Source organism: Coffea eugenioides, chromosome 2, assembly GCF_003713205.1.
Source record: "Coffea eugenioides isolate CCC68of chromosome 2, Ceug_1.0, whole genome shotgun sequence".
In the NCBI taxonomy this organism is placed as follows: domain Eukaryota; kingdom Viridiplantae; phylum Streptophyta; class Magnoliopsida; order Gentianales; family Rubiaceae; genus Coffea; species Coffea eugenioides.
The window spans coordinates 49,007,093-49,021,439 of NC_040036.1; the positions used below are offsets into that span (position 1 = coordinate 49,007,093).

Below are 14,347 nucleotides of genomic sequence, written 5' to 3' on the forward strand. Positions count from 1 at the left end.
CGAATAATGACCTAACTATTACATTTGGGGGCCCTAACTACAATCTAAAAGGGGAAAGAATGAAATGAAATGAAATGAAATGAAATAATAACCTAACTATTATAATTTGGCATGTAAATGCCTCTCAAATAACTAAAAATTAAATTAAAATAAATATACAAAATTAATGCAAATGAAATGAATAAATAAATAGATGAAATAAAAAACATTCAAAAAAGCATGCAATTACATACATAAAGTCATGACATAGGAGCACGTAGGATCAAGTAAAATCAAAATAAAGGAGTAGAGTGTACCTCCCTTGAATTAATGACCTAATGAAATGAAATTTTTCTTATTTACCCTCCAAAACAAAGAAAAAGGTCAAGACATCACTTTAATTAACAAATAATCACAAGAAATGGAAATAAACACGAAATTGAATCAATAAAAGCATTCAAATAAAAGTAAACAACCCATATTCAACAAATTAAAATAAATAAGGACCCATTTGAAAGAATTAAAGAAGTTTGAGGGGTCAAATCGTTACTATTACAATTATTAAGGGGCAAAATTAAAATAAAATAAAGTTAAGGATTTAAGTTGAAGTCTACCAAAACTAAATGCTAAAGTTCACAAAATAAATCAAAATCCCTCATCAAACCCCAAAGCCAAAATATTACCCAAATATTTAATTGTTTTACTAAAAATCCAAATAAAAACTATAAATCTAGCAAAAGTTATTAAACCTTCAAATTCATCCTAAAAATTCACAAATAATCTGTCCAAAAATCACATTATAGCATACCAAAGAAAAATAACATTTTAAAAGGACAAAATTGATTAATTTTTCCAATTTTGTGGGCCATATTAACATTATGGGGAACTTGAGGGGTTAAAATGCAATTTTGGAAGTTATTTCATGCATCTTCGAAGAAGCTTTTATTCTTTCTACTGGTTTCCTTCCGCTACGATTTCATGAGCTCACGGTACAAGTTTCCCTTTGCATTAAATCTCAACCAAACATCAAGACTTTAATCTAAGCCACAAAACACACAGAACTTCATCATCTAAACAAGCAAAAGATTCAGAATGACAACAGGCGATTCTTCTTCGCTGACTCCAAGCTTTGCTGCATTTTCTGGGTTTCTTAAAGGCAACAACCAGAGATTCTTTTTTTTTGTCGAAACGATAAGATGATTTCATTGCTTTAAAGGTAAAAAATTACAAATACGAGCAACGGCTCGATCGAACTGTACACACTAGTGTTCAAAGACACTGAGGAAGCTGTCGCTCCTCATCCACAATAATGCTTAAAGCATCAACACTCATTTTTTTACTGACTATCATTTCTTCTTCCCTATTCAATCTAAAAGAGCACATGCGAAACAATCTCTGTAACTGAGAGATGTCTTCAAGTACTGTTGCCATTCTGCTGTCCGCTGGACTCTGGTGGTTTAATTGTCTCCACAGTTCTTTGTTACCAACTCTCAGCTTAATATTGCTCCACTTACGATGCACTGCTTTACACAACACAAGTTTCAGCACCTGAGCTTCATCTAGGAGTTTGTTTCCAGAGCTGATGTCTTTCATTACCCACCCTATCATCGTATTGCTTGCAAAAACCTTAACTGTGACTCCAATTCCCATGAATAGCTGCCCTTGTTTCATGGTTGTAGACACCTCCATAAGCACTTCTCCTTCCTTTACATAACTCTGATCCTGAGTTTCTTGCCTAAAGGCTGTTTCTTCTGTGCTCTCTCCTTGCCCCTTGTACTCAAGCTGCAGCTGCTCTAGCCACTCAGAATGTGCTTTCCTTATAGATTTGAAGGGAGGATCAACGATAGTGTTCTCAAATTCTCTTTTGTTTCTTTCTTTCCATACCTGCCACAGGATGTTTGCAGTTAAACCAATGTGTTCCATCCCTTCTGTCCTGTGCCTTGCTTCTGAGATTCTTAGCCACCACCTTTTGAAACAACCAGAGATTCACCTTGTCAAGTAAGAAGAAACTAGGAATTCAAACCCAAACAAAAACCCATGTGACCTTAGATTCTCAAGCAAAGTTTAACGCAACATCATGCAAGAAAAACTGATCTAAATGCTATGAAATAAGTAGAAACACAGCAGAAAGAGAAGAAAAATAGCAAAACAAGTTCGGCAAGAATTTTTGCCAAGTCTGATGTGATTCTAAGCTTAAATGAAACGGGAGAAGACGAAATGCCTCACCTTTGGTGCTTTAAAGAGTTGAAAAAACACGTTAAACCTTGAAGGCAACGGATCCAAATGCAAAAACTTGAAGATTGAAGCTTCCCGGAACCAGCTTCAAGGACTGACGAGGTAATGATTTCAAGCCTGATTTCAACGTGCTTGAAGACGTTTTTTCAAGAACGTTTTTGAACGAAAGTTGCTCTCTGATAAACGTATATTGTGTAGCAACAAAGAAAATCCCCTAAAAGGCTAAATCGAACTGGGATTTCGGGCAAAAATAGGGTCAGAAAATCAACCCTGGCTCAAAAATTTTCTGGAATTTTGCTGCACTTTTTTCTCGTTTTTCTCTCTTTCTTTGCTTCCCTCTCTCCCTCTCTTTTCTAAAGCTCCTCCCTTGTTTCCAGGTTCTCCTTTTCTGGTTTCCTCTCTTTCTTTTTCCTTTTCCCTTTCTTCCTCTCTTCCTTCCTCTCTTTCTCTCGGTTCTTCTCTTTCTTCCAGCTTTTTCCTCACTTTTTCCTCCTGTTTTCCTTCCTACCCGAAGCTCCTCTCCTTTTTTTTTTTGCTTCCCTGATTCCCTCTCCTTGTTTCAGCTTGCTGTTACTTCCAGATTCTTGCTCTCTCTCCCTTCCTTCTTCAATCGAAACCCTTTTCCTTTTGTTTCTATCTTTTTGTTAGGAACCAAGCACGGAATAAACAATTATTAAGATATCAAATGCACAACAATTTAATGAGGAACAAGTCACAAGCATGAAAGATAGATGACACACAATATTTAACGTGGTTCGGCTCCACCATTGACTCTACGTCCACGGAGAGAAACCCGTTCTTTATTATGAGAGGAAAGCCCTATACAAGAATACAATTTAAACCCAAACCCAACTCTTGTATACCATCTCTCATCTCTTAAGAACCCTCTCTCACACCCCATGTATAAGGCTACATGATGCCCACTTGTGTGCCCTTGTATGTCTTTGTAGTATGCCAACCTACCTATTTATAGAGAACATTACTGCCAAAAAAACCAAATAACAATTGGAAACCAATACTATTTCCTAAACTCATATAGAGTAGAAAATAGCATCTAACTAAATAGGGCTTTACTTGACTACTACTTCAAGTAACTAAAACCAATTAGGAAACTAGTTACTTCCACACAAAACAAGAAATCTACCTAAAAGAAATTAAGCCAATTTCCTAACATTTTATACCTAGTTTCTTCCTTCTTTTCTTGCTCTCCACAGTTTTGCTCTTTCTCCCTCACTCTCCCTAGCCGAGCTCTCCTCTCTTGTTTTCTTCTTCTTTTTTCTTTTTCCCACTGCCCGAAGTCTCTCCTTGGCTTTTTCATTTTTGTCTCTCCTTCCTCAGCCCGTAGCTTCCTTTCCTTCCTTTCCTCATCCCCAAAACCCTCTCTCGGTCCCTTTCTCCCCTTTGTTCCCGTAGCCTTTTCTTTCTTTTGTTGCTATTTTGTTTTCAGCTTTTTCTCTCAATTTTCCCAAATCAACAAGTGTCATCCTACTAATCTAGCAAGTGTTGCGGTGTCAAAAGAAAAATAGAGACACTTGTCTCATTTGTATTCACCCCACCTAGCTATTGTGCATGGTCTCCATCTATCCTATTTTATTTATTATTTTTTTTATTTTTCAAAATCAATTTAAGCAAACAAAAATGTTAATTCCTAATTGAAATTGTATTGTAAAATTTTCATTTATTTTAAAGAAATTAAATCTTAAAAGGATTAAAAACAAATTTTTGAATTTTTGTGAGAATTTTCCTAGAAATTTAATGCAAAACTATCTTAAAAAGAAAAATAATGAACCTAATTTATAAAAATAAGCAAAAATAAACACTAACTATCATTTTGTAAACTTATAAAAATAAACAATAAATAATAATAAATAAAGCTAAAATTGAAATTGAAATTGAAATTTTTGGTGTCTACAAGGAGATTGTGTGAATCATTACATGACATTAAGGTTTCGGCGATTAGTTTCTATTCGACATTATTCTCTTCAGAAAGCCCGACGGTTCCTGTCCATGAGCTTCCATTTGAAGTGTCGAAAGTTGTTCTTGATGACAATGATATGATGAAGGAGCCTCTGTCATTGGAGGAAATTCGTTCGGTGGTTTTTGCAATGAATGTCAATAGTGCACCGGGACCTGACGGTTTTGGGGCTGGCTTCTATTAGTTTTGTTGGAACATTATTAAAGATGATCTGTTGCTAGAAATACACGATTTCTTTAAGGGGAAGAACAACCGAAAGGTTGGATGAGTTCCCTACTGGTCCTTTTTCCTAAAGTGGAGGGTGCATTCTAATAGCATGAGTTTCAGCCTCTTAGCCTTTGTAATGTGAGTTCCAAGATAATATCAAAGATTTGGGGTAATAGACTTGGCAGGCTGCTACCCACTCTTATTTCTCCATGCCAAACAGGTTTTGTTTTAAGGCGTGGAATTGCAGATAATATTCTATTAGCCTAGGAACTAGTTGCTGATGTGGATAGACGGCTGCTAGATCCCAATTTGATCTTAAAGTTGGACATGGAAAAGATTTATGATAGGGTTGGTTGGTCTTTCTTGTTATTTATGCTTCTGTAATTTGATAGTTTAAAGTTGTTGATTTATTGTTTAGGACATTCTCCAATTCTTGGTTTTCGATTTTGGTTAATGGAGAACCTTCGGATTTCTTTAAGTCTTACCAAGGGGTCAGACAGAGTGATCCGCTTTCTCCAGTGCTGTTCCTTTTTGTGGTTGAGTATCTTGGGAGAGAAGTCTAGCAACTTTTTGTCTCGAAGGAGAGTCATTTTTTTGCAACTGCAGGCTCGCGAGTTCCATACTTAGTCTTTGCGGATGACATGATCATCTTCACTATATGTTTTCCCCGTGCTTTGGTTGCAATTAGGAATTTCTTGCAGCATTATCAATCATGTTCTGGTCAAAAGGTGAATGTTAGTAAGAGTTCTTACTCCTCATCCTCGAGATTGACGGATGAACATGTTCAATTGGTGACAACAACTCTGGGATTTAAAGAGTAGAGTTTTCTTTTTCTTTAGTTGAGGGCTCCTTTGAGTAAGGGAAGGGTAACTTGTGCTATGTTCGATGGTATTTTATCCAAATTGAGGTAGAGGTCTTTCCAGTGGAGTTCAAAAATGCTTTCAATGGGAGGGAAACTAATTTTGCTATGTTATGCTCTCGAGGCTAATCCTGTGTATATTTTTCAAATGTTACAACCTCCGAGGGCGGTTGTAGTTTCTTTGGGAAGAATTTATAATTCCTTTTTCTAGGATAACTCTATGGAACATAGGAGGGTTCATTGGGTAGTCTGAGAGAAAGTTTGCTATCTGGTCGAGGAAGGAAGTTTGGGTCTCCGATCATTTGATGCGTTAAAAGCTTTTTCATGTAAACTTTGGTGGAAATTGAGGTGTAATGACTCAACTTGGGCAACTTTTATGCATTGCAAATATGTCAAGAGAGTTCATCCCTTTCTAGCAGAGGTGGGTAGACCATCATTTTCCTGACGTCGTTTAACGGAGGTAAGGGAAATTGCTAAAAGTAATATTCGTTGGTGTTTCGGGGAGGGTCTGGTGGATTTTTGGATGGATATGTGGTGTACAAACATTTCTCTCTCAACATTGTTGACTGTACCAAATGTGCCTCATATGCTGGTTGGCGAATTTTTCCGATCTAATGGCTAGGATGTGCACCGTCTCCAGCAATTACTTTCAAAATGTGTGGTGTTTAAAATTTTAAAGTTGCAAATTTTTTCAATTCTTAAAGATCAATTGGTGTGGGTTGCTTCTTCCACCGGAGAATTCTCTGTAGTTTCGGCTTGGGAGGTGATTCATGCAAAAAGCAATTTGTCTTTTGTCAATACATTGATATGGAGGTCAATGGTTCCATTGAAGGTCTCATTTTTCGTCTAGAGATTATTGAGGAAATGGATTCCTTTAGACTGCCAGCTTCAATGCAAGGGATTACCATTAGTGTCTAAATGTTGTTGTTCTGGCAATGTGGTGAAGACAGTCGTTCATTTGTTTGTTACAGGCCGATAGGGGCATTTTGCTAGACTCTTCGATATTGTGGATCGAGTGGCCATGGGTGTACATGCTAGAATTGCTTCTTAGTTTTTTTCACATCAATTCATGATGCGTAACCATATTCGAGTGTTTGTCCCGATGGTAGTACTGTGGTTTATTTGGAAGGCAAGGAATTTGGCTCGTTTTGAGGGTTTGATGATATCGGCGGATCAAATCCTTTCTCAGGTGTACAACTTTATTGATCAAATGGGGAAGGCCAAGTTGCTGATGCCTCAATTCTTTAGGGGAGATAGAGATTGTATTTGGGTACGGGATGGCAAGGGTAGGGTGAGTCGGCCCATTATCATCTCTTGGGTAAAACTTCCTATGCATTCGGTTAAACTTAATACAGATGCCAGTGTATCGGCGGAGGAAGCATTTGGGGAGGACTAGTTCGTACTAGTGAGGGGATGTTAATCTTTGCATTCTATAAAGAGTTTATGGAGCAGGATGTTATCGTGGCGGAAGTTTTGTCGTTAATGGTGGGTTTACTTGGTTGCCAGGAAAGGTGTCTTGGAGATTTTGTGGCTGAATTGGATTCGAGTTCTTTAGTCAGGTTGGTTTATTCTACTCATGTAGCACGTTGGCCTCTTTCTTATTAGGCACATCAAGTCTCTGTCGGCAGATTTGGGGGTATCTGTATCACATGTTTATTGGAAAGCAAACTCATCAGCGGATGCGTTAGCCTCATTAAGATTGGCGTCGTACACCATTTTCTCTTCAGAGGCATCTCTCCTGCCTATAGTCAGGTCAGCTATTTTTTTGGACAGGCAGTCCATCCCTTTTGTTAGGCATTCTGTTGTAAGGGAGTAGTACTCATTATTTCTTTCTTTATTTTTATTTCCGCAGTAGATCTTGTTACTTTTTTTGCCCTAACTCACTGTTTTATGGTGCTTTATCTAATAAAATAGGGGTTGGCATCCCTCCCCATGTACAGGGTTAGCCCAAAAAAAACTATCTAGTTATGTTTAAAGAACTTATCTCAAATTGGTAGAGTGATGTTTGGTGATACAAATGATACAAAAACCCTAAAAAATTCACCAAAAGTGATTCCTAAATGATTGGAATTTAAAATTCAAACCCTAGTTCAAGAGATCAATCCAAAAGTTGACGAGTTGTTGGATGATTTTAATCGGTGAAACTTGTTCTAAGTGTTGTTTGAGGTATTTGTATGGTAAATTAAAGTAAGAAAAATGGTTGAAAATGGAGATTTAATGAAGTATGGTGTGTGTAAATGCGGGTTCTTGAGGAAAGAGAAGGAAAGAATGAAGAACAAAATTTTTGAAAACAATTTGAAGGAAAAGCTTCAGGATATGCAAGTGTCTCTCACGGATCACTGGGCTTTTTACTTAAAGTGTAGAATTCTACACTATTTCACTATTTCCTTCAATTCCAACTTCTATAGAAACATGAATCCGATCATTTTTTTTTTTGCAAAGTGTAATACCTCAACAAAATCCTTCATAACGAATTAGAAACATATAAAATACAAAAATGAGGGGTTGAATTTCTTACGTTTCTTGTTCCTCGCTAACTTTCAAAAAGTCACTTATGCATCAACTTTTAAAATTTACAAAATAAACATAACAAATACATCTATTAAACATAAAAACACACGAAAATAAAAGAAATGACTTAAAACATTGGATTGCCTCCCGATTAGCACTTTTATTTATAGTCGTTGGATTGACTCAAAAGTCATCACTCTTGGAAATCATATAGGAGGGGACAAGGAACTAGTTCCTCCCTAAGGGTTGAAAGTTCTCTTGCCATCCACTATGGTTTAAGTTTGTCCTATCTCCAAATCATCCTCACCATCAAACAATAAATTGTTAGTATTATCACAATGTATATGAGAATTTTTTGAAAAATACTTAAAACAATCCTAAAGTCTATTTGGTTTCTTACTTTTATCTTCTTGAATTTTAGGAACTTCTTTAGAATGGTCAATAAAGATTTCTTTTCTTTTATTTCTCATATTAGACTAATTAAAATTATCAATATCAAGAGTATCAATAAAAAAGCCACCTTTATACAAGTCTTGTACTACATTAACTTCTTTAGATTTAAAAGTCTTACCATCCCATAAGTCAAGATTTTTATTATCATTAAGATTAAATATTAGTTCTTCACTATTGATTCTAAACACTAATTTGCCTTGTTGAACATCAATTAATGTACTGATGGTAGTTAAAAAAGGTCTACCTAAAGGTATAGACATATATGTCGCGCCCCATTTTTCGCGATGAAAAAGAAAGTGTTTATAAAAAGATGTGATTTATTAATAATAAATGAAAAAGGACCTAGAATAGGACTTTAAAAAATGTGACAATTTGGGTCCAAAATTTAGTCTAAAAGGGTTTTTTAAGGAAAAAAAATAGGAGTCGCCACTTGGTATTGAGTTTGGGTGTACCAAGTCACCCCAAAGAAAATATTTTTGACAAAAATAAAAATAAAATAAAACAAAACCCTTTTTGACAACTTCAGGTCTTTGAAAACAAGAGAAAATGAGTTCGGGAGTCACGGTTGAAGAAAGGGAAGGCAAAGGTTCAATTGACTCAAACCTAAGGCACCCTTTCAACCTAATCTAAGTTAGTTGCGTGGTTTAGTCAAAATTTTCTTAATCTAACCCTTAATTTTATCACATTTGGATGTTTTCTTCATGGATGCAAATTTAAGTTTATAAAAATATCGAAAGGGACAAAATGTTCATTCAAGGGTTTAATTGAACCAATCGCATTAATTGCGAAGGCCAAAATACTTCCTTGAAAGGGTCACAAGTATGCAAATGATGAAAAAGAAAAGAAATTAAATTATATACATAGATATAAGTGATCAAAGAAAAAGGGAATGCAACATAAAGGGTACGGGAGGCAAAAACTCGTGACATAATTTTCTTATATAGAGATTAATGGGGTATTTAAACTAAAAAGTTATAATCACCCATTTCCCATGTTTGAAAAATAATTCTCCTAACATAGACAAGCAAATGAACTAATTTAAATGAGATACAATTCTAAATGACATGATTAACACATATAGAGGGTAGGGGATAATATAATAGGAATATCATGCAAATGAGAAAAGATCCTAAAAATGAAAATATGAATAAAAATGTAATGAATATCACACAAAGATGAATCTAATGCAAGACGGCCTAAAGGGTCTAGCATTGGACTAGCCCATTTCTAAAAATCCTTACTAGCGTTGGACTAGCAAGTAAACGGAGGGAGAAGCCACAACTAGCATTGGACGAGTGCGGTGACGTCATGCATTTTTAATACATAATAAGACAAGTATGCATAAATTAAAACAAATAAACACATAAGAGCACGTAGCACGTAACACATAAGCATAATATCTAGATGCAAAAATCCTAAGGAAAGCGGGTAAGGCACGTAACACATAAGCCACATAAACACACAACCTATCTATTACATCGGGGAGCGCCTAACTACAATCTAAAAGGGGAAATAAAATAAAACAAATCTAATTATCCTATCTATTACATTTTTGAGGTATTTAAATGCCTCTCAAATAATTATAAAATTAAAAAACAAACATAAGAAAAATTTAAATGAACATTCAAATCAAATAAGAGCATCTAGATATTGAAATAATAATAATGGGGTACCTCCCTTTTGAAGTGGTGACTAAACGGAGTCAAATTGCCCTATTTATACTCAAAATGAACAAAAGAATCATGGCACCAATTTAATTGAAAAATAATAATAACAAAAATACTAAATTCACACTAATATGTCAAACGTAAAGAAATTTAAGAACATCTAAAAATTACACGTTAAGTATATTCAAAAGTAGCATAATTAGCTATTAAAGAAAAGAAACAATCATAATAAAGAGAGTCAAAATGCATCAGGGACTGAATTGTAAAAATTGAAAAACTTCTGGGGACAGAAATTATATTTTTCCAAAGTTCAAGGGTCAAAATTAAATGAAAGATAAAATTTAGGGACCAAAGTGAAATTAACTTAAGGACCTAGATGAAATGAATTTAAAATGTTCTGGGCCACAGTGAAACTACTTCAAAGATCAGGGGTTAAAGTGCAATTTTATTTATTTGGGCCGGATACTACCTAAGCCCAGCCGAAAACCAAAGGAAACGAGCAGGCCAGCTTGTCTTTTTATCCCTCAAGCCCAATCGAAACCCAAAAGAAATAAATCAAAACCCCATTTCTAAAACCCAATTAAAACTAACTATTGGCCCAACCGAAGATAAGAACCTTAGCCCAAACCATTTTTCTTTCTTTCTTTCTTTTCTTTCCTTTCTTTTTTCCTTCTCTTCTCCTTCCTCTCGTTTCTTCTTTCTCCTCCTCCGGCAGGGTGAAGCCTCTGGCAGCCATGGCAGCCGTGCCGGCTGCCGCCGCCACCGCCACCGCGGACTGCCGTCGGTCGCCGGCGAATTTTTTCCGGTCACAAAAAATTATCAAAATACACACCCCAACTCGATTTTTCGCATAGATTCCAATTCCGGAGTTAGTTTTTACAAAAATTGACCCTAAAGTGGCCAAAAAGCCAAGAAATCAGTCCAGTTTTTATATTTTTTAAACACTCAAAACTTCACCAAAAATCATAAAATTTATGCTAAAACACTCCTTATAACTTCTACATTACAACTATAATCTCAATTTGACAAATAAACAACAACAAAATGATGCATTAAGTCAAAACAGCCTCAAAAAATGAAGAAAATTATTTTAATGCTTATAAGGCTCAAAAATTCCAAAATATTTAGATAACCCAACATTTTCAGACCTACACTAGCAAACGGTCACCTATTTTGACAAGAAAAACATGCACAATGTTTAGTTTTTAATTCATTTTCCATTTTGGCATTTTTACAAATACCTAACATGCATTCACAGAAATCATCTTTTTTCTTAATATTTATTCATGGCTTGTCCCAAAAACTTCAACAACACCACAATAGCAACAAAAATCAGTGAAAGGAAGAGACCAATAGGTAGCCAAACATGCATTTAATCTAATTAATTAAAAAAGGAAAAGCTGGAAAAAAAATACCTCAATGAGGTTGTGGTCCCTTGACTAAAATTTTGAGGAAGTTCCAAGCTCTTTGTCCAACCGGCGGCTGCCTCCTTGTGTCTGAATAGTGTGTGGGTGTGTTGTGTGAAGTGAGCAAAGAGAGGGATATGGCCGAGAGAGTGAGGGAGCTTTCTTTCTTTTTTGTTCTGTTTTCTTTTTTCTGCCCAGTCCGAGAGAGGGAGAGAGTTGGGGAGTGCTTTTTGTTTCTTTTTTTTTGTGGCTTCTCTTCTGTGAGAGGGAGAGCCGAGTGAAGAGTTTTTGTGTTAGTTTTGCCAAAATGATTATTTTTTACCAAATGACAAGAAAGTTGAGTGTAGAAATGGGTTAAGTGTATTTTGTGGGGAAAATGATGAAAATGCGTAAGTTTAGTAATAATTTGATTTTGACTTGATTTTTTTTTTTTTGATTTTTTGATTTTCTTTTTGTTGTTGTTTTGTCTTTTTTTTTTTTTTTTACAAACCTGCAAAAATGAGAAAAATGCACATTAAAATGCTAGAAAATAAATAATTCATTAAATAGAAAATCTTGAAAAAATATTAAAAATTGACAGAAATTTGGTGTCTACAATATATATATTCCTTTATATCTAACGCAATAAAATCAACCAGTATAATGAATAATTTCGCCTTTATAAGGACATTCTCTATCATACCAACCGAATGTCTATCCACGAATTGAAAAGTGATGTTGGTGTCTTTTATCTCCTTCAAATCAAACCTTCGGGTAAAATGGCATTAATGATACACTTGCGCTTAAATCACACAAAATATTAAAGAAATTAAAATGTCCAATAGCACAAGGTATGGTAAAACTTTTTAAATTTTTGAATTTTGGTGGTAGTTTATTTTGCACACTTGCTAAACATTCCTCTGTAAAGGCTATCATTTCATGATCTTCAATCTTGCTCTTCTTTGATAAAATATCTTTCAAGAAATGAGCAAAAGAGAGAATTTACAAGATAACATCAATGAAAGAAATGTTAATTCAAATTTTTCTAAAAATTTGACCAACTTTTTTAAATTCCTTCTCCTTTTTGCTTTGTTTCAACCCATCGGGAAAAGGAATAGATTTAATAGCATTCTTGAAAAACACATTAGAAAAAGGCATATCAACATTAATTAAAACATGATCATTTTGGTTTTCTTTTACCCCTTCATTAACTAATCCTCCACTATACTCACCAAGGATAGGTCTCTTTAAAATTTTACATTAACATGTTCTTTAGCGTTAACCTCACTTTTATTAGGTAACTCACCCGATTGTTTAGGATTGATAGAATTGGCAATTTGACCTATTTAGAATTGTAAATTCCTAAACAAGTTCATCATGGTTCTCTCAACTTTATCAATCCTCTCATTTGTGTTTTGGACATGTTGCTCAAGAGCAATTTTTCAATTTGGTCTTAACTCAAATGGTGCTTGTTTTTGTAGGAAATTCAGTGGATTGGTTGGACTGTTTTGATTAGGTTGATCCCTCCATCCTAAATTGGGATGATTTTTTCACCTAGGGTTGTAAGTGTTGGAAAAAGAAGTTATTTTGAAATGGGTGGTTATAATTGACATATTGAACTCGCTCAACATTGAAACAATTAGAATCATCATGATTTCCACCACAATTAGAGTATAAAGCAACACTTATAGTAGAACTTGTACTCGTCCCACCTTGTCTACTAAGCAATTTCTCAAATTTATCCATTCAAGAATTAAAAATATTTTTCAATTTAGCACTTAAAAATTTTAAAATATCCACCTCATACATACTAGCCAGTTTTCTTGGCTTATCTCTTTTATTTGTTCATTGATAATTATTCGAGACTGTTTCTTCTATCAACTTTTGTGCATCCTTAGGTGACTTTTTCATAAGTGCTCCTCCAACAGCGAAATCTATAGTGATCTTGGTTTGAAAGGTAAGACCATTATAGAAAATTTGAACAATCAACCATTTCGGAAGGCCATGATGTGGACATCTCCTTTGAAACTCTTTGAATCTTTCCCATATTTCATATAACTTTCCTTCGTGTTGAGTAAAACCTGTAATAGCCATATGAAATTTAGCCATTTTATTGGGTGAAAAATATTTATTTAAGAATATTTTAGACACTTCACTCAATGTAGTAAAAGTATTGGGTGGATATGAATTTAGTCATACGTTTGCCTTGTCACAAAGTGAAAATAAAAATAACCTAAAACTAATTGCATCATCACTTATTTCATTTACTTTACTTGTACCACAAAGGTCTGTGAAGTTGGCTAGATGCATGTTTGTGTTTCCTCTAAATTGATTTTTTTTGGATCATTTGAACGAGAGCGAGTTTGATTTCAATGTTGTTTGCATTTATGGCCAACCTTACTATGTTTGTTTGTGCTCCGAATTCATTCAACAATGGATAGTCTCTCAAAACCCTTTGCATTTGATCCACCTGTCGCGCCCCATTTTTTGAGAAAAAGGAAAATAAAGTTGTTTGTAGTCATAATGTGTAGTGTGCATGAAATGTGTGAAGTGTGTGAATGTGAGAAATAAATGGAAAGGCCATGGGACTTTTTAAATGCGACGGTTTGGCCAAAATGATATTCTAAAAGGTTTTTAAACATAAAAGTAGGAATCACCACTTGGTATTGAGTTGGGGTGTACCAAATCACCCTAAAAAGTAGTTTTTGAAAAAATGAAGTAAAAACCTTTTTAGATGACTCCTAATCTACGAAAATCAAAGAGACGAGTTTGGGGGTCACGGTTGATGAAAGGGAAGGCAAAGACGAAGTCTAAGGCACCTTTTTACCCTAGCGTAAGCTAGTTGCGTGATTTAGTGACAATTTTCCTATTTCTACCCAAAAGATGTATTGCATTTTGGATGCGTCTAACATGAATGCAAAACTAAATCTAATGAGTGGTTTGAAAAGGATAAAATGTCTCTTTAGAGGCTCGATTGGTCCTAATCACATGAATTGTGATAGCCAATGGTGAACCCTCAAAGAGGTCACGAATAAATGCAAATGAATGCTCAAGTAATAAAGAGAAAAAAATGAGA

General features: G+C 34.9%; 1 non-coding gene across 1 annotated transcript; it reads left to right on the plus strand.

Annotated features, from left to right (window-relative positions):
• The first annotated feature begins 13,270 nt into the window (after positions 1-13,270).
• On the plus strand, positions 13,271-13,373 carry LOC113764256. Its single transcript, XR_003467537.1, has one exon. It is a non-coding gene; the product is annotated as a small nucleolar RNA R71 (small nucleolar RNA).
• Positions 13,374-14,347: the final 974 nt, after the last annotated feature.